This window comes from Haemorhous mexicanus, chromosome 4 (genome assembly GCF_027477595.1).
Source record: "Haemorhous mexicanus isolate bHaeMex1 chromosome 4, bHaeMex1.pri, whole genome shotgun sequence".
NCBI classification, from domain to species: Eukaryota; Metazoa; Chordata; class Aves; order Passeriformes; family Fringillidae; genus Haemorhous; species Haemorhous mexicanus.
This window is the reverse complement of record NC_082344.1, coordinates 26,594,902-26,614,616: the sequence shown is the minus strand read 5'-3', so window position 1 is coordinate 26,614,616 and position 19,715 is coordinate 26,594,902.

Sequence of the window (19,715 nt, the reverse complement as noted above, 5' to 3'; positions counted from 1 at the left end):
AGAGTTGTAACATATTGCAGTTGTCATGAATGCTTTAAATATGGCATGTCTTTCCTGGACACCAATCAGAAAATGTGTCCAGTTCTCTCAGTTCACCAAAATCCCCATTATCACCTATCTTAAAAAAAAAAAGTGTAGGTTTTTTTAATATAACAGTATGACTAGTTAGATGATTTCTTAAGTCATTTTGAAGGGGTTTCTCAAACCATTTATCATCAGAATATTGTGTACTCTCTAGATGAAATATAAGAAAAGTTATTTTGGTGTTATTAATGTTACTTTTTGTGTCCTCTTTTATTTAAATGCAAATACTTGGATATTAAAATCTATGTCACTCCTTTGGGACATTCACAGGAGTCCACAGATTTTTAAGCTCATACACAGTTGAGCTGAAAAATTAAGGAAGTAAGGAATAAAGCTAATAAGTTTTTATCTATGTGTCTTGTTTTTCTATAGTTTGAGTCTTTACCCAATGTAAACAACTCCTGAAAGTTGAAGGAAGCATCTGGCATTAAGAGTTATTTTCTATTTCATTTAAACTTTAAGCAAAAGCCATAAGAGGTCTGTGAAAGAGCTTGCTGCAGGTGAGAGAACTTGTTTTTCCTTTCTTGCCCTATTGCCATTTTTGATTGGATGTCTTGGTTACAGTGTACAAAATTTTTAAAGTTCCCGCTGATTATAAAGGATTAAATATTAAGAATCAAACCAGTAGGTCTTTGTACTCCTCTGTATCTGGTATTCAGAGAAACAGAGTGGTGTGGTTTTCAAGTAGTTCAGTGGGAAATACTGGATTTAATTCCTACATGTGACTAGATAAATGCAAATATATGCATGTATCAAAAACAGTTTAGGTACTCCAGAGAAGAGTGAAAAGGATTGGAAGTTAGACTGTGAAAGGGCTGGGATTGTATTGAGAAATATAATATTCTGGTTACTGGTAAACCTGCATCTTTTGCATTTTTAAGTAGATGATAGTAAGAATGCTTCTGTTTTTTTACTATAGAAACAACTTATTACTTTTCTTTTATATGTGACTCTATATCCTTTCTTCTTTTATCTTCTTTGTTCTTGGTGAGCATAAAAATAATTTACATTTAACATGCAAAGCAATAACAGTTTCAGTCAGACTAGGTCCATGAAACTATTTTCATTGATGCATATGTTTAATTGTATCCAGCTACACTTCTACACACTGAAAGAACTAACTCTATGAGATGCTTTTACATGCTCCAGACCCTAAAATTAAAACAATGAAGTATTTTATTTTCTTTAAGTGTTTTCCACCAGGAATCCAAGAGTCTCTTAGATTTATAAGTCTGGTTTTTATTTCTCTCTCCTTTCATACTTTGGATACAGAGGGACTGTAATGGCACCCCTAACTGTTTCAGTGCTTAAGTAGTCAATGAGCTTAACTGGTTTACTGAAAGAGTTTTGTTGTTAAGTGGATATCCTCTTTCAGCTTCTGGAATCTTTCTTCCACTGCTTGCAAAACCTTGCTGTGAGGAGAAATGATCTTGCTTCTATGTTTCTTGAAAAGAGGGTATAAACCCCCTTTCCTACTGATGTTTAGAAGCCTATACCATAAAAATGCATTTTTATTTTTACCTTTCCCCAGTATTTTGTCTGCATTCATCTAGAATTTAAGCATGCCTCTCCTGTGCATTTATAATTATGACATAATTGGAATAACCAGAGACCATACAGGTATATCTATTTACTTTCACAGCCTCAGCAGACAATTATGAAAGATGTGCTTTGCAGCATGTTTAGAGGTTTGACAAGTCAAGGCTCTAGTGAAAAACTGTTCTTCAGCATCTTGTTGTTGTTGTATGCCTCAGATCTTCCTAACCTAGGATATTATCTCCTAAGCTACAGAAGGATTCCTTAGATGAGTGTAAAAAGCTTTAACCTTGAAATGAAGAAGATTACCAGTGTAGTCAGAAAATACAGAATTATCCTTTGAGAAACAGAACAGCTCATTTACAGCCTTCAGCTTCTCATCAGTAGAAATTCTTAAGAAAAATTAACCTTGACACAACAATCATGCAAATAATTGTTGTAGCGTCCTCACCCACATGGGGAGAGAAAACTTGCATTCATTTTCTGCCTACCATACCTACCCATATTAGAGATAAAAGTTGCCCAGCCTTCATCTTTGCCCTGAGCATCTCCTAATCTCACAGGTGTGGGAGTGGTGGGGACCCTCTTTGCTGGTGTGTTGGACCCTACACAGAGCCCTCTCAGAAGGGGAGACTTGATAAAAACCAGAGGGAGAGAATGCTGGAGTGGAAGACAATTTTGCTATATACATCTTTAAAGAAAGGATTTGTAGCACTGAGTGCAGCAAGAACTTCCCAAATTACAGATTGGAAAATATACAGGTCATGTGTACAGATGTAGGGTCTTAGGCAGCCTCTGAGAAGAGAGGGTCAGCCCCAACTCCTCATATTTGATTAACTGAAGCAGTTAATATCATTATTGTTCAGTAATGTTTTTTGAACAAATTATCTACCTAGTTGAAGGGATAATTGTAGCCCCAGTTACATCCTAAAAAAATGGCTTAAGGTTGAAATGTTTAAAATTATTTTTGTGCTTAGTTTTCCTGGTAAGGCAACATGTTGAGATACTTTCCTTTTTTTTTTTTTTTTTTTTTGTTTTTGTTAAGACTTTGGAGCAGTTTGATATTCATTTTACTAATAATATTCAACAGTTTTTCCTGTAACACTTTTTTATAGTCCTGAAAATATTATTGTAGTTTTCTTATCATAAAGAAAAATTAGATCATACTAGCTCAGTAAGGTTCTTTATATGTTCCTATGCAATATTCTACTTTACTTCTTCATGTTTTATTAAAATATAGATTAGTTAGTAATAAGTCTTTGTTATTTTGAATCTTGTTTTTATCCAATACATCACTGACAGAAGTATTAGAAGAATAAACCTCCTGCCTCTTAGATGTGAATATATTATTTCCATTATACATTCATGTTCACATTTCTTGCTGCTGCATCAGAGTTTGGGGAAAGGAAGATGAGAATATATCTGAAACACCACTTTTCTAAACTCCCCCATGAAATTGCACTTGATTTTATGTCCTCTAATACACTTTTTTATGCCTCAGAATTCATTCAAAGCAGATTTTGGTATAAAAAGTATTTGTATAAAATGTTGTAAAAGGAGCTACCAGTAATGTAGTTGAACAAGTGAAGAATATGTGGAAAACAAATTCTGGTCTCATTGCAAAGAAAAATTCATGCTTCTGAGCTAGTTCGTATTTTAAATCTCTTATTTGCAAAAGTAATAATTCTCCAGACCTCTTCTAATGTATTAGAATGCTCAGAGTGTGAGATGAGAAACACAGATTTTCATTTGAAATTACCCATTCCTTATGTTCTCTGCTTTTTTTTATGCCTCGTAGCATTGGTTGACATTTCATGGAGAGTCAGCTACCATAGGGCTGGAAATTATAGAATTACAAGGATCACCCACTTTTCTGATTTTTTCCATTACATACCAATCGTAATGCAGACATATTTTTCATAGGTGTTTAATTTCTAATGAGAAGTTTTTATTCTTCATTGACCTGTGATTAAAGTGTGGCATTTTCATATATAAATGTAAGATACTTTTGACATAATTCAGCTCAGAAGTTATGCTTGATAAGCTATTCAAGCCTTTGACCTGTGTCATGTGAGTCACAACATAATTTAGAATATATTTTATGATAAAAAACTGTGCAGTACAGGAAATGCTTAATGTTTTTAAACAGATATAATATAGGAATAGAAAAAAGATTATGTCAAATAACATGTCAAATTCTGTCTTTTTAAATTATTCAAACAGTGGGAGTGGTTTAAAAATAATAAAGTTAATGACTAAAGTAGGCAATTAAAATGTTTTCATAGTATTAGAACTTATATGCAGGCTTTGGAAAAGGTGGTTTGTTCTTGGGTTTTGTGGGTTTGTTTTCTTGTTTTAGGTTTGTAAAGTAAGGTCAAAACAAATTATAAGAGGAGAATACTTGTCATATACCAAAACATGGATGAATGATATTCAAAACTAGTTCACTAGAAAATATGTTCATGTTCTATGGACCTAAGCAGATCTTGATCATGTGATGGTCTATCTTTTTCTTTCTATTTAGATTAACCATGATCCTGACACACACAGTTCCTAAGAAATGGGATTCTGGTCCTTTTCTAATAGACTTCATTTTTAAACAGAGCTCTTCGTGCAGACATTTCCTGGCACTGTCTAGGAAAAACAGTCACTGAATTTTTATGCCAGCAGGGCCAGGGAGCCCTGACCAAGGCTCTGTTGTGCAAGTTGCTCTACAAATACAGAAGGTAAAGATCACTGAGAAGATAAGTGTTACATGCCTGGGCTTGGGTTTAGATCTGAGAGTAAATTGGAAAATAAATTCACAGTGAAATTCCAGACTGATACTGACAAATTGACAATTATAAAGGGACGATTGCCTATCTAGTCATCCTTGTGTAGTAGTCATCTCCTACTTTTATGGTAAAATTAATCATGAAGCTTCTGTCCTTCATTAACTACACAGTGTAAGAAAAAAATACCAATTCCACATTAAAGACAGAAACAGTCGCTTGGTAACGTAGCATGAAGTGGTTTGCAATTATGCAAAGCAACATAGTATTTGAATTAGAAAAGGTTGGTATGACTCAAAATTTTTCCAGGTGTTATCATAAACATATTTAATATTTCTCAGAAGCTGAGAGGCAGCAGAGTACCTGCAATAAAGTAGCTCTGAAGAGAAAAAGGGCCTGTGAAAGGGGCTATTGTTCAGTGGCCAGACAAGGAGAAATTATGATATATTTGTAACCTTACTGACACATTCTTTGCAGTTCAGGCACACTATAACTGCTCCTTTGCTTGTGGGTTAAATAATAAGCAGATGATTTGTGATTCCAATGGACATTTGAGGCTTTTTAGTGGGGCTTCACATGCATATTTTTTTGTATATGTTCACCAGTGCTTGGTCTTGAGAGTCAGGCTTACCTTGGTACCCTTTTCCTTTCCCAGCTTGTACTTTCTCCCTACAGGGCTTTGCATCATCCTGTGTGTCCACAGACTCAGGTTCTTGCTGGTATTGCACAGGTGGCATTTAAGTCAGGCGGGCAGTCATGACAGTCAGTGTAGCAGCTCCTTAACTGAGGACTGCTCAGTCAATTTAAGAGGGAAAACTTGTGTAAACTGCTAAGAAGCAGAATGTTTATGTTTCTTTAAGGAAAATAAATTTGTTTGTTTACATGGTGCAGCAATAAGCTTCTAGGGGATGAATTGTAGGGTAAATGACTGTTTCAGTGCTGAATGTGGTGATCCATTTAATGTCTTTGATCATGCTGGGCTCCAGGCAGGACAAGCATTTTGTGTGTTCCAGTGTTTTCCTAGTATATAATGGATAAATATTACTTTTCAGATACTCAATGGTTTTCTGCTGATGGGAAAGAACATAATCAGGAAAACACAAATTTTTGTTTCCTTTGAAGAGTGCTGGACAGAATGTAATGAGTGGCTTTTGAACTCAAATTAATCCTGCAGTGCTGCTGACTTCAGCTAAGCTATATTTTATTCTAACTGGATGCCTGATGTTTGTGTTTTAAACTTCTTTGAAGATAGCAAAAAAATTGATTTCCTTCTGATTTTAGTTTTTAATCTGATTGATGCTCCCCTTGCCATGTAAAAATAAATGGTTACAGAATACACACATATTTCAACAGTTTTTAATCACAATTTGTAAGCATTTCAACTTTTATTCAAAATAGCTTTCATAACTTTTAATGCCAATTTAAATGAAGTAGTTCTTATGTCTAAGTTACTGAATATTTGCCTTAGCATGTTCATGCTGCTTACCAGTCTAGTGAAGTTCATCAAGATGTTCTGCTTGATTCTTCTGCACTGATTGGTCAGCATCACTGACTTGGAGGAAATGTGATGGTGTGTTGTAGTGTAAACCAAAACCAGACATTTTTCATTCTCTGTTTTGTCATTAGTTTCAGATGCTATAGACAATCACTGAGGTGACAGCTGTAGTATTTACAATACAGATGTAAAAGAACATAAAAAATAAAGCAGAATTCAAGTTCTTTCTTGAAATTTGGTCAATAATTTCCTAATCTTTCCCCTTGTAATTTTAAAAGTCAATAATCTGAAGCAGAGGAACATATTAAGCAGTATTGGAAGAGGTGGATTTTCTTTTCTGAATATTTTAAAGGTGGCCTTGTCACAAGAAGGTGATACTGTTTTATGAAAGTAAGCAAATAAAGTAGAAGTATCTATTTTTAAAACAAGAACAAGAGGCAGTTCCTCTTGGAAGTTTGGTATTATTTTTGTTGACCTGAGGGAAGAATATATTTATCATAATTATGCCCCATAGAAACCATTAATGCTCTTTCTACTAATCAGAGGACTCTTATAATTTACAGCAGCATTCATAACATGTAGGGTGCTAACCAGCAACAATAATTCAATCACTTTGCATGTGTTTGTATTTAGAGAACAAAGAGTGCTTTCCTTTTATTTGGGGGGGGAGTTGGTGTGAGTTTTCCCTGTTTTAAGGGAATAATAATTGACTAAGTTTACAGGAGGTTGACAGTTTGCCTTAATGGAAGTACCATAGTTAAATTTCCCCTTGATTTGCTAGTGTACACAAGATTTTTATCCTGTTTGAAGAAATGTATGTGTTTGTATAGTGTCCTTAATGAATAAATTTGTGTTCATGAATCACTTCTGAAAGAAAACAGATCTAGAGGTGTTTTGATTTTTCAAGCTGTGTTTAAAGAAAGCAACCAGAAATACCCCAAACAAAATAGCAAAACTGTATTGCGTGCACTCCTTTTCCATTATTAACTATTTTACATGATATTTGTAAATAATGCAATTGAATATGCTTGACAAGCCTGAACTTAATTTTTCTAGTGATGCTTACCATTGGGCTAGCCTTTAGTACCAGCTCATAAGAATACTTCTGGAGAGCAATCATTTTCCTTCCAAATGCATGCAATTTGATTGAATAGTGAGGCATATTAAATCTGATTCTAGTGCATTATTTTAATCTCATTGGAGTCATAAACTATGTGGTTTATCTCTCTCAGTAATGTGCTATAGTTCTTCAGGCTGAATCAGAAGGGGACAGAAAACTTATCTGGAATACATTTTTCTGCAGCACTTGGGTGAAAGGCTTCAGTTCAAGTTTGCAGGCCTGCATAATGGCATTACAAAGTTATCTGCAGCCATCAGAAAGTATATTTTGAAAACTTTTGTTTCCACAACAGATAAACTGCTTGAACTGGTGGTGTTTTAGATTTTGTACTGCTGAAGTGAAGGTCTGTGATTTTTTCTTTCTGCCTTTTTATGGAAATTATGCAATCATGTTGCTATGGACCATTGATTTTGACTTCAAATTATTTTCAGTAAGGATTATAACAATATAACTGATGGTATTGCTCTGTATCCAGACTTTAAATATGAGTATGTGGGATGGTTGCTTAAAGTGAGGAAAATAATACGACTGGCAGATCATACAAACCACCTGAGAGTCCATGTGTTCTGTTCATGAAACTGAAATAAAATGAACTTTAGTTAATATCTGCACTTTCATATGCCCTCTAAGAATAGTTGAGCTGGGTTAGGCCAAAGGTTTGTAGCTCAGAATCCCTTCTCCAGCAGTAGTTAAAAGCAGGTAATCTAAGGAAGCGTGCAAAACTGGGACAAGTAAAGAGCAGTACTTGTATGAATCTCCCAATCTCTCTAATAATTTACATCTCAAGGAGATTCAATATGTATTTCTATGAATTTTTTCTCCTACCTTTGGCTCCTTGCTTTGAAACCTGTGAGAACTTCTTGCAGCTACAGCAATCTGGCAGAAGGGAGTTCTGCAGCATAATGTTGTTATATGAACAATTCCTTTCTTTAATAGCCTTCAAATTCCTTAGCTCCAGTTGCTGCTCCTCAGGCCCTTTGCTAGAAGAAGCCATAGGCTTCCTAACCCAGTCTCTGCATGCCTCTCATGATTCTATACAACTCTACTATAGCAGTGGCCCCAGGTGATTATTCTTCCCCTTATTCCTTTCCTTCTTTCCTGTTCCCTCTTCATGGAGAAGAGTCCTAGAATGTTCAGTGATGGTTGTTGCATACCTCGGGTCAGCCTTGCTGTCTTTCTCTGAAATTCTTCTGGTTTTGTGTGTCAGTAGTGCTGAAAAATTGGAAATAAAACAGTCCAGAATTTCTCTTTCTGCAGAGTGTGGTCATAAATTTTATTTAGTGTTTTAGGCCATGTGCTGTTGGCAAGTTGTGCTTGGAAATTTTTCTGGACCTCTGTCTCTACAGCACTAACCACTTCCAGCACTAGCTTCAGACAACTGTGTGTAATTTTCAGGTTGAGACTATCACAGCAAGACTTTCATAGATCTGCTACTGCAAAGGCAGGGGAAGGCCTTCTTTGCAAATTGGAGCTTTTTCCATGTGTTGTATTGGGACAGGCAACTGTTGCTTTTGGTGAGGTGATAAGGAAACCTTTATAAAAAATTCACTTGGTTTTGTAATCCAGAATATAACAACACAGAAGAGAGGCAGTGTTATCAGGGCTCTGGAGAGATGTTAGCAGAGTACGGTTGAGGGGTTTTGTTTGGGTTTTTTTTTTTTTTTGATTTTAGAATACTTAATTATAGCATTTTCTTACTATATTTTTTTTTGTGAAAAAAGCACTGCCTGCAACAATCCTGGAGGATTAGTCTGCTGAAATCATGCCGTAACTTATAAATGGAACAAAATCAACCACAGCAGTATAATAAACAAATCATCATTTGTTGTTTTCTGTAATTAAATTGGTCTCATAACTATAGCTGGTTCTGCATCATCTCCTAAGAAAAGAGTAGAGTTATTAAAAAACAGTAAAAGCCTTGTCACTTTGTCCAATAATTTAACACATTGCACTATTTATGTTTTAAACTATCTTGATAGAAAATCCCATTCTTCAGGTCGTTTTTTTAAAGTAACCTCTAGTGACTAGTTGTTTAGAATACATTCCTAGTCAAAATGAAAAGCATTACTTTGGAAAATAGGTGGCTCCCCCTGGATTTGTAGTGGGGTGGTTATACAGTAAAATAATAAATATGCTGTCTTTATCATTAATTATTGAACTTTTTTTTTCTCTTGTTGTAGTAAATCTTTGCACATACAGTTCTAAGAGGAAATCATCAGTCTGCTGCATATTAAATTTCCAGATGCTATAATACTATTTCATAGAGTATAGCCTTTGACTTTCTGATGTTTTGTATTGTCAGAACTGCTGTGATGATCCACTGGTTTGTTTTGTCTGGTCTTGTGACTGCAGAGTACCAACCATGAGCTTTAGTAAGAATCCTTGTATGAACATTTTGAGGGCCCTCAAAAATTAGTAAAGACTGTTAATAATTCTGAGCATTTTTTTGTCAGTGTTAGGGGGTTGTATCTAGTCCATCAATGCTGACACTTACCCCTGTACTGGTTTTCCTAATAATCTTATAAAAAGATTCAAATCTCATTATATTTTCTAATGATCTCATTAAAGGATCTAGATAAGAATGTCCACTGGTTCTCCTGCATCCACGATTTGGCATCCTCAAAATATTCTAGTAGTAAAATCAGCACCTGGTACAATTGGAGAACTTATGTTACTTTTTCCCTGTTTTATCCTTTTTCTCTGTGAATTTTTAAACTGTTTTAACCTTGATGACCCAGGATATCTAATGCTGAAGTAGCAGCATTTACAGTCTCCAATTCTCAGGTTAATTTCAGTGCCTTAAAAAACCCAAAAGAAAACAAGAAAGCCTGAAGGAAAGAGATCCATTTATTTCTCTGGTAGAATGAGGGACTAGAAGCAAAACCTTTTATTTTGGAATAATTTTTCCACTTGCACACTAATCAGACATGTTGTTTTATGACAGCATATCCTATGCATTAAAGTGAGGGCAGCAAGACGAGCAAATGAAAAAAATCTTGAAGGAAAGCATTTAGCTGTCAGTAAATCTGTGCTTAGTGCTTTATTTGGCTGAATGTATAGCACAAATTTTCTGTGTTTTGCATGTTCTTTGCATGTTAACTATGCCATGCATAGGTAAACAGGCATGAAAGGACATTAGGGAATATAGTAAGAGTGGAAGGGAGATATCTGAATCTTTCGGAGGTCCATAAGAAACTTCCTATGGATTTTAAAAGGAGTGATGTATTTTCATTTCCATACATCAATCATTCCTTCCAAAGGCAATCAAACCTAGTCCTTGACTGTTCCGTCCAACTTGACTTCCTTGTTTGATTTCAAAGACTTTCTATAAAGTCAGCAGAGATGTAGAAGTATCTAAGAGGCAAATCTATCCCGTATATGCATTTATTTCAGTTGGCATGAGACATTCTTTGCAGTGGCACAAGTGTCTCTACTGACTGCAGAACCAGTGTAGTGACATCCAACTTATAATTGCACAGGTAAGCTTAGATTAGATAGTCACACTCTGTGTTCCTGAGTGATTTCAGTAGAATATTATTTTTAATATAAAACTTGTAAGCTACTCCTAGCTCCATAGACTGTGGGACCTCCAATATGATTAAAATTAAATAGTATATATACACATTTATTGTACTTTTGTATGCATATACATGCACACACCCAACTAAACGTTAGGACTGACAAAAATGAAAGGCTGAAGAGTAGGTTTATGGTTTTGTATGGAATGTGGGGAATGCCTGCATGTGAATAAAGCTTAGGTTACTTCAATAGAGATTTTCCTGTGTACAAGTAGAAGACCTAAACCTGAGTTCTTTACATCTATAATCACTGTCCTTTTTAAAATGTGGAAGTTGGACAACCAGTACATTTGTCCTTATGGAGGTAACTTGTGACCCAAAGAGTCAGCAGTTTTTAAATTGCTACCATTGATGCAAGTGCAAATGTAAAGATTCATTGTAAGCTTGAGTGAGCAGGTTGGACTTGAGAAATGCCATATCAGTTTTCAGGGTCCCCTCAACGTGCTTTTTATCTACACATTGGCCTATGCTGTCTAAAGACCAGGAATTTCCTTCAAAAGCTAAAACTCTTTATTTTAAAGTAACTGCCTTGTTTTCAAGTAGTTTAATCTGATTTGATCTGTATTGTTAGAATACAGCCTATCCTGTTAGGATTACAGCTGAAGTTTGCAAGGACTATGAAAAATATGATGACAGTATGTTTTAGGTAAGGAGCTTCAATGGATTTAGAAAAGAAAATGATCTGCTTAAAAATCCCTTTTTTACAAAATACAGCTCTATGAAGTAACTTCCCTGTTAAAATGGTAACAGTATAAAAATACACTACTTGTTCACATTTTACTGTGGCTATTTGACTCTTGGCAGATTAAAACATCTTCTGAGGTATGAACAATGAACCTCTGTTCTTCCTGAAATGTTTAATTGGCTTATAGATCCACATCCTGATGCAAAATTAACTGCTTCCAGGTTGCTTCCCACATCATGTGGTGGTTACATACCCTATATTAAAAATTGGAAATTTAAATGATCCCTGGAGGTACTAAAATATATACCAGTGCAACTACACAACTTAATTAAAATATGCCTTCAAACACTCATAAACACTATTAGATTAGATTTAGACAGATGGGACAGATTATTATTATCATTATGGGGAAAATACACTATCATGACAATGAACATTCTCCCTCATCTCATCTCCCTTTGTAAAGCTCATAGCAATAGAATTCCCAAGCTAAACTTTGCTGTAATAAATAACTTGTCCGTAAAATTTTATGGGATTGCAAAAGCACAACAAAAGATATATTGTTAAAAAAAACCAAAAACAAACCCACAAAGATAGGAGGAGTAAATTTGCCAAATCTTGTAAAAATTTATTGTATCACTCACATGGCAATAATTGCTGCAATGATATCTCAAAATTACAGGAAAATTTAGCAATGGCCTTTTAAAAAAAAAGAACACAGGTGGAGGTGTTGCCTCCTCTCTTATCAAAGAAAAAAGGGTTAAGACCCAGATTTTTCAGCTGATTGTGACTCTTTAAGTGTTTTCAGCCCAAGGTAGATCTGATTCTTTTGTTTCAGTATTTTTGGACTGCGCTGTCTCATGAGAATGCAAAGCTTTTCATGATTCTGCTTCATTTTAGATGCAGACAAAGTGAAATGACACAATCCTGAAAACCTGCTTACAGTCTTTGGCAGAAAACAGGTATGAATAGCATTTAACTGCAGTAGTTCCATAACATAAATTACTATTAGTTCCATTAATTTAAATACCATGAAATTTAAAAGAATGTGGGGAACCTCCTTTTTGCCACAGTAATTTTTGGCCATATTCATTTTGAGGGTCATTATCAACAAGAGTTGTCCTGCTACTATGAATTACCATGAGATTCTAAGATTGCAAATGTTTACAAAACTATTGTGGAAGTGCAAATGCATTTTATACACATTTACATATATATATATATACACCTTTGTAGTAGGCAAAATGAGTTTTTAAGATGCTTTATCTTTTCCTTAGAGCCATTCAGTAGTTGTCTGTGAATTTAGCATCATAACAAAGAAACCTGTATATGGCTGGAGGCCAGAGGTAGTTTGTTGCTCTCCTTTAGTCATTATTTGCAGTCAAGGTGCCTTTCAGGAAGAAGGGATGACAGATTGGTAATGTCCTCACTATCAGATACACTGTCAGGGGATGCACTTGTCAGGGGACAACGGGAGACAAAGTGCAGGGGGATACAGGTGGAGCTCTTCCAGCATTGTAGCAAGATGGATGCACCTATTGTCACTGGTCCCCTGCTTTTCTGTAGCCATTAGTATGACAGTGCTGTAAATGATTACCTGACATAAGACCTGTTTTGAAATTTTTCTCTTTCTTGAACTTGTCCTTTGAGCTTTTCAAGAGGATATAGTTGTCTGCTGCCTCAATACATTGGTCTTTCTGGTTCAAGCTCTGCTATCCTTGTACTGGCAGAAATTTTGATGTACTTGTGAGAGAAGAAGGTGATATTCAGGTTAAGCAGCTGTGTTAATGGCTGTGCATGGCAATGCTCTGTTACGTAATAGTGGTGCAGGTCAGGAAGATATTTATCAGGGTGGGGAGAACTGTCAATATAATTTAGCACATCAATTTACTGTAGAACATTGCATGCTAAAGCTCTTTATTTTGCTTATATGTTTCCCTCTGGATGCACTACTCAGAATGTAACAAGAAAGAAAGAGTTCACTAGCTCTGCTTGAGATGATGCTGCATATCATAGATCATCACCCTGCATTACACAAATTAAGTGCTCTGGAATACAGAACAATCCATAACAAAAGGGCCAGATTATGAAAAACTCATTGTGCTTCCATTCTAATAGCTGCTTGAAAAATATTGAGTCCTTCAGAATTACTTTTGAATTCAATTATGTTTTCAGGCTTTACCTTATAGCAGCTCATCATCTCATCAACACAGCACTTTTGGGAATACTCCAAGAGAAATAGTGTAAATTGTTTGGTAGTGTGCACAGAATTTTGTCATATTTCCAACAGGAACTGTCCTCTTCCCTCAGTAAAATATTCCCCTACCTTGGCAGGTGTTACTGGCAGCTACAAGTATTTATGGAAATGTATTTGGATTTTGATTTGAGATTTATTGTATTTATTACTTTTTTACAATGTGATGATGTTTCCTTTCTTAGGTCAAGCTGAAAAAGAAATGCTCTCTTAGCTCACTATCTTCTTAGTAGCCTTGTCTTTTTTGGGGAAAGGTGGCCATTCAACCCATGCTGAGACCTCTTCACAAGCCTATATTCAGCAAATGTGTTTCTAAATATATAAGGAATTTTCTATATTCCTATTCCTGGGACATGCTCTACCAAATTTACAGAAGAGATAGTGTGGATTTAGCTCTAAGAGTTTTACTTCTGGTTCAAACCAGACTAATAAAAGAAAATCCTACAGCAATGTAGAAGGCAGTCTTTAGTAGGTGTGGACAGAAGAATCTGTGGACTCAATTTTTGAATCTGTATTTCTGATTTTACAAAATTTTTCATAAAATAAATTTACTTAAGGTTTTTTGTTTTACTCTATGTTTTGCTATCCCTTAAAGAATATGGCGAGAAAAATATCTTTAAGAAACAGAAAATTGTTATCACCAAAAATTAGTTGCTGTGAGAAACCAGATGTTGTAATGGGTAGATGGAATGCTTCCACAAAGCTAATACAGCACATTTGGGAATGCTGCTATAATTTCCTGTGTTCAAAAATAGCTACAATCAAGGTAATATTAGAAATAGTATGATTGTTATTGTATATAAAATATATATTTATTATGTATATAATCTATTTATAATATGTTATCATTAGAAGTACTTTTATTGTTTTTTGGTTTTTTGGGTTTCCTTTTGCTTTTACTCTTCCAAGCATGATAGTTGTTTAATTTTCAGAGCTAGACGATGTTTATAATTGTGTACTTAATGAAATTCCTAATATTGCTAATGATACTTTCTTTTTATCTTTTCCAAGGAGCTGCATGAACTCAGGTCATGGATAGCTTTGATTTATGACAGCAGTCATATTTATAGTGCTTGTTAGTCATTTGGAATTGTTTGCTTGGGCAAATTGTTAATGTCAAACTAATATAATTTTATTGATGTAATTATTTCTTTCATTATAGCAGTGCCTGCAAGCACATCTATAGTTAGTTATATTAGCATTCTGTTCTAAACCTTACATTTCAAGGATTTATAAATTAGCATTAGAAACTTGCTCCAAGCTAAGTCTTCCTATATAAAACAGAAGTAGTGTATAGAGTTGGGAGAAGTTTTTCTAGCTGATTTTTCTTTCTTTTTTTTCCTCTTTTCTTCCCCCCATTATTTTTTAAAGGTGAGCAGAAAGCCTGGAAGAAAAGTGCCAACAAAAGTGGGCTTGGATGTATGGAGTTGAGAAAAAAAAATTCTGCTTTGAAAGGAGGAAATATTATCTTAATGCAAATCCTTAAGTTATACATTTCATGATGGTCATTGAGAAAGGATCATGGCAGGCTCAGGGTTGTGGAATTTAAGATTCCTCCATGTACTGCTGTCTGAAAAAACTGAATCCAAAGGCCTGAAGGTATACTGGCATTTAGAAAGTTCAGTGTCAGGGCAGACATTGTTAATGAAAAGTGTGGGAAGGAATGTGTGTGAATAAAGAACAGCAAAACCACCCCTGTAATGTGAGGCCACATTTGAAAGAAATAATCCATACTGAGTTTTGTATGATAAGGAAACGAGTAAATATCCAATTCTGCCAATTGTTGCAACTGTTTTTAGTTAAATCTTAGAACAGAAACCTGTTACATACCCCAGGGGATATTAATTCAGGAAACACAGTGAATGAATTCACATATTTCACATATATGTGTAATTTTGTGAAATCATATGTCCAAATTTTGAAATCAGATTCTCACTTCATAGTGTCTTTTGCATTAATTAGCCATTATGAATAATGTATGAAGAAGTCACTGTATTGGGGAGCATTCTGTATAATGAAGGAGAACTCTGCCTAGATTCTAGACGCAAGATACTCTTCATGGATGTGACACACATCCTTCATGACACACAGCCTTTTTTGGTGAGTGTGTTTTTTTGTGCCAAAAATCTGTTGGTTAGTTACATTTTGAAAAACTGAATGTGACTGACAGTAGTGTTGTGAGGGCCTATATTGTTCATTCCTCAGTCATTTCCAGAGTGAATATGCTAAACTTAATTTAAGAAGAGGTGATGGAAGTTCTGCAAGTCAGGTTTCACCTTGACTTCCTCTCCTCCTGTTCCGTGGGTAAACAATCTCGTTATTGCTTGCAGTCTGACATTGTGTCCTTACCATCACCCAAAAAGGTGAAGTAGCACAGAGCTGTGCATCAACTCTGCTGGGAAACACTGTCAGTAAAGTCCAGTGTCATTCCTGATTTTGCTTCTAGTTTGATCCAACCCTTGCAATACCTCTTTTTTACCTCCTTTAAATGCATACATATAACTGTGAGCAGCCTTTTTGGGTTTTTGCTGGATCAGGTCACAGTTCCCATGACTGCCTTGTGTTATTTCTTTGTCTCTTGCAGCTGTGATGCAGTGTTCCAGTGTTTAAGAATGTTATGTTTTGGCTGCTCTGGGTACAACTGGGAAAACTGGGTAACAGTTTTCCTTATTTTGACACTGAGAGTGGCAACTGCTGAAAAGGATGATCTGTGTGGGCGACTCAGAGTAACTGTGTCCTGTGCTGTCTTCCTCTGCAAGACTGAATTCATACACATTTATATCCTAATGTTAGGATGAACCTGGATTTTGCAAGAGCTTTCTGGGGACATTGCTGTAGCTGACTGGTTTAGGGTCTGGAAAGCACCAAGACCCTACTGGGCGTTTGGTTGAGAAGAAAAGTGTCTTAAAGCTGTTTTCCACTTTCACACAAAAACTTGCTTCTGCCCTCTTCTGTCAGAGCTGAGGGTGGACCAGAGCCCCTGGTATCCCCTCTGGAAGTGGAGTCAATGGCTCTAATAGGCATAGTGGTTTGGTTAAATGGTTCTTTGTTTGCCCCATCAAAAGGCAATAGCGGCTCCTGAGAACAAAGACACACACCATGTTGAGAAAGTTTCTTTTCTCTTTTGTTATTGTCTACTCTGCCTGCTGTTTGGAATGTGTAAAATGATTCTGACAAGCTTGATATGTGCCAAAACTCAGCATGCCCACTGGTGGGAAGATTATCATCACCCAGATGTAATAAAAAGCTTCTAGAAAGTGCCTCTAATGATGGGCTGCTTTGCTGGCACTCACTGGGTTTTCTATTTGTTTTAGCAACACCCGCTAGCACAACTGTAGCTAAAGACCTGTTAGCATTTTCATTGGAAATTCATTCCAGGACTTCATAACTCAGCTGGAAAATTTGCTTTGAACTCAAGAGCCACACAGAAGACTTTTATAGGGTCTCCTTTTTATTTTCTTGTATTTTTGCATTGAACAGAATTAAGCTATTTAGTCAGTAATAAATAAATGGGGAAAGCCCAAACATGTTAGTTACTAAGAACTTCCCTTAGGAAAAATGTAATATGTGTTTGATATCATCATCTGAAAACTAAAACTGTGTGTAATTACTTGTTGAATCTGAGCTGAGTGCCACTGTGTTTAGCCCAATGGAATACTACTCTTCATGAGCAGTAAAAATGTGCTATAAGGCATAAATGCGTGTCACTTGCCTACTTTGCAACCTCAAAGGCACACTTGTGAATTTTGCAATTATAATTCTGCTTTTGGATGTTATAATCACTGTTCAGAAGTAATAATCACATTTTATTTCAGACCCTGACTGACTCCTTTGTTCTCAGCAGTCAAACATGCTAGCTAAAGTGACTTGACTTTATTTTTCAATTTTTTATACTTAGTGGGAAGCAAGCAGACAATTGCTTTTGAAAACCTTAATATCACATCTAATATCACAACCTTACTATTATACTTATTCAAAATTTCAAAATAATATTCAGATACCTGTCATTACTAAAACCAATTTAAATAGAGACCATTTTCCTGACACTATGGTAGAAGAATGTTATAAATTCATATGGATTTTTTTACTGTGTACCTTAGATCTTTTTTTTTGGATGTGGAAAGTAAGCTCAAATGATCACAAATTACACAAATTAATTGTGTAATTAATGAATTAATGAAAAATCAATTTGTATTTAACATAAGGATAAAGTTAGCAAAAAAATATTCAAAATGAATGCATATCTGCTAATAAGAGGACCCTGGGACTTCATCATACTGCCTATCTGTAATTTTTCATGTTTTTTGATTATTACAGCCTCAGATTAATATTTTAAATTTCTTAAAAATGCAAACATTTTTTTGGTCTTTTCACCAAAGCTACTTACCAATGTGTAGAATTTGGCTAAGAGTATTATTGATAAAAATTTGTGGCATGCTTGCAGTATTTATATGATGCTTGGAGTGTAAACAGCCAATCAAAATTGTTCTAGAATGGGCTAAGATCAAACATACTTGTCCTTGATGCTGATGGCATTGATAAAGACAATTCCCATGCCCCTGTTTAAAAGCTGTAATCTTTTTATGCATGTAACCACAAACATGTCTGATGAGATCATCTCGGTATTACAGGGGAGATACCAGAAAGGTTTCTTCCTTCAGAGTGTCACCACAGGGAAGCTGCAGCCAGCTCAGTGTGTGACATCAGCCCCTGGCTGCCAAGAGGGCAAACAGCATCCTGGGCTGGAAGGATCACAGCAGCAGCACCTGCTCAGAACTGGTGATTATCCAGGGTTGGTGAGTGCTGCATGCGATTTAAGAAGAATGTGAAGGTCTTGAATGCCTCTGGGGGAGGGCAAGTGAGCTTGGAAACCTGTCCTGTGAGGAGCAGCTGAACTCTCTGGGTTTGTCTTAGTTTGAAGAGAAGGAGTCTGAGGGGTGACCTCATTCTTCTCCTGAGCTTCCTGAGGAAGGGACTTGGAGAGGGAGGTGCTGGACTCTTCTCTCCTGGTGCCCAGTGGCAGGATGCATGGGAATGACTCAAAACTTCACCAGCAGAGGTTTAGACTGGACATTAGAAAGTGTTTCTTTATGGAGAGGGTGGTCAAACATGGCAACAGCTTCCTAGAGAGGTGGTCGATGCCCAAAAATTCTCTCTGTGTTTAAATAGCATTTGGATTGTACCCATAATAATCTGCTTTCTCTTTTGGTCATCCCTGAAGTGGTCAGGCAGTAGGACTAGATGACCACTGCAGGTCCCTTCCAACTGAAATCGTTCCAGTCTATTCCATCCCTCTGTGTTTCACTAAACAGCAGCACTGCATGTGTTATATTCATGCTCATGAATGGGTTTCTTCTGACTTCAGCCAAAACTGAATGTGCAAGCATGTGGCACTCTCACTGTGTCCAAGAGCAAGTTCAAGCACTGTGTGTGCTGGTGTGGGACCCTCTTCTGGGACTGTAAGAGCTCTTGAACATTGAGCTTGTGTGCTTGCAGAGTGATAGATTACAAATAAAATCAATATTGGTCATTAAAACCCCCCAGCTGTTTTTCAAGGTGGTGTTGCTGATGCATTACCAAAGCTATTCACTTGATGGAAAAGACAGCTACATAAAGAGGATTTCAGTAAATACTTTTTCATACACACTTACTGCATTAAGTGAGATTTATTTATACACTGCTGAAATTTGCAATACCATAAATAGCTCAAAAATCTAATATTAAAATCATGCCTCTCTCCAGCTTCTTGAAATCTTATCCATTAAAACCTTTTACCTGATGGAAAAAATATTGCCATCCTGTTGTCATTGTGTAATCACAGCAAAAATAACTTTAAAATAAAGGTCATACACAGAAACAAAAGAATTTGCAAACAATTTAGGAGAATTTGAGTTTTGAAAATGTTTAAAAATTTTAATGTCTAAGCAGATATGTCTCAAGTTAGAATCAAGTTGATTAGAAATGGTCGTCATTGTCAAGAAGAGATTTTTCTACAAAGTTTTTAGCAGTGTTGTTCAGCCTGCACTGGAACAGTCACAAATTTATGGGTCCACAGAGCCAGAAGCTTTCTTGGTTTGTACATCTTTTAAAACTTATTGGTATGTCCAGTGCATTCCTCTTTTTTTCCCAGTAGATCTTGGAAAATGTCTGCCACTTCTGACATTGTGGTTTCTTTTCTTCTGGGGGCTTTGT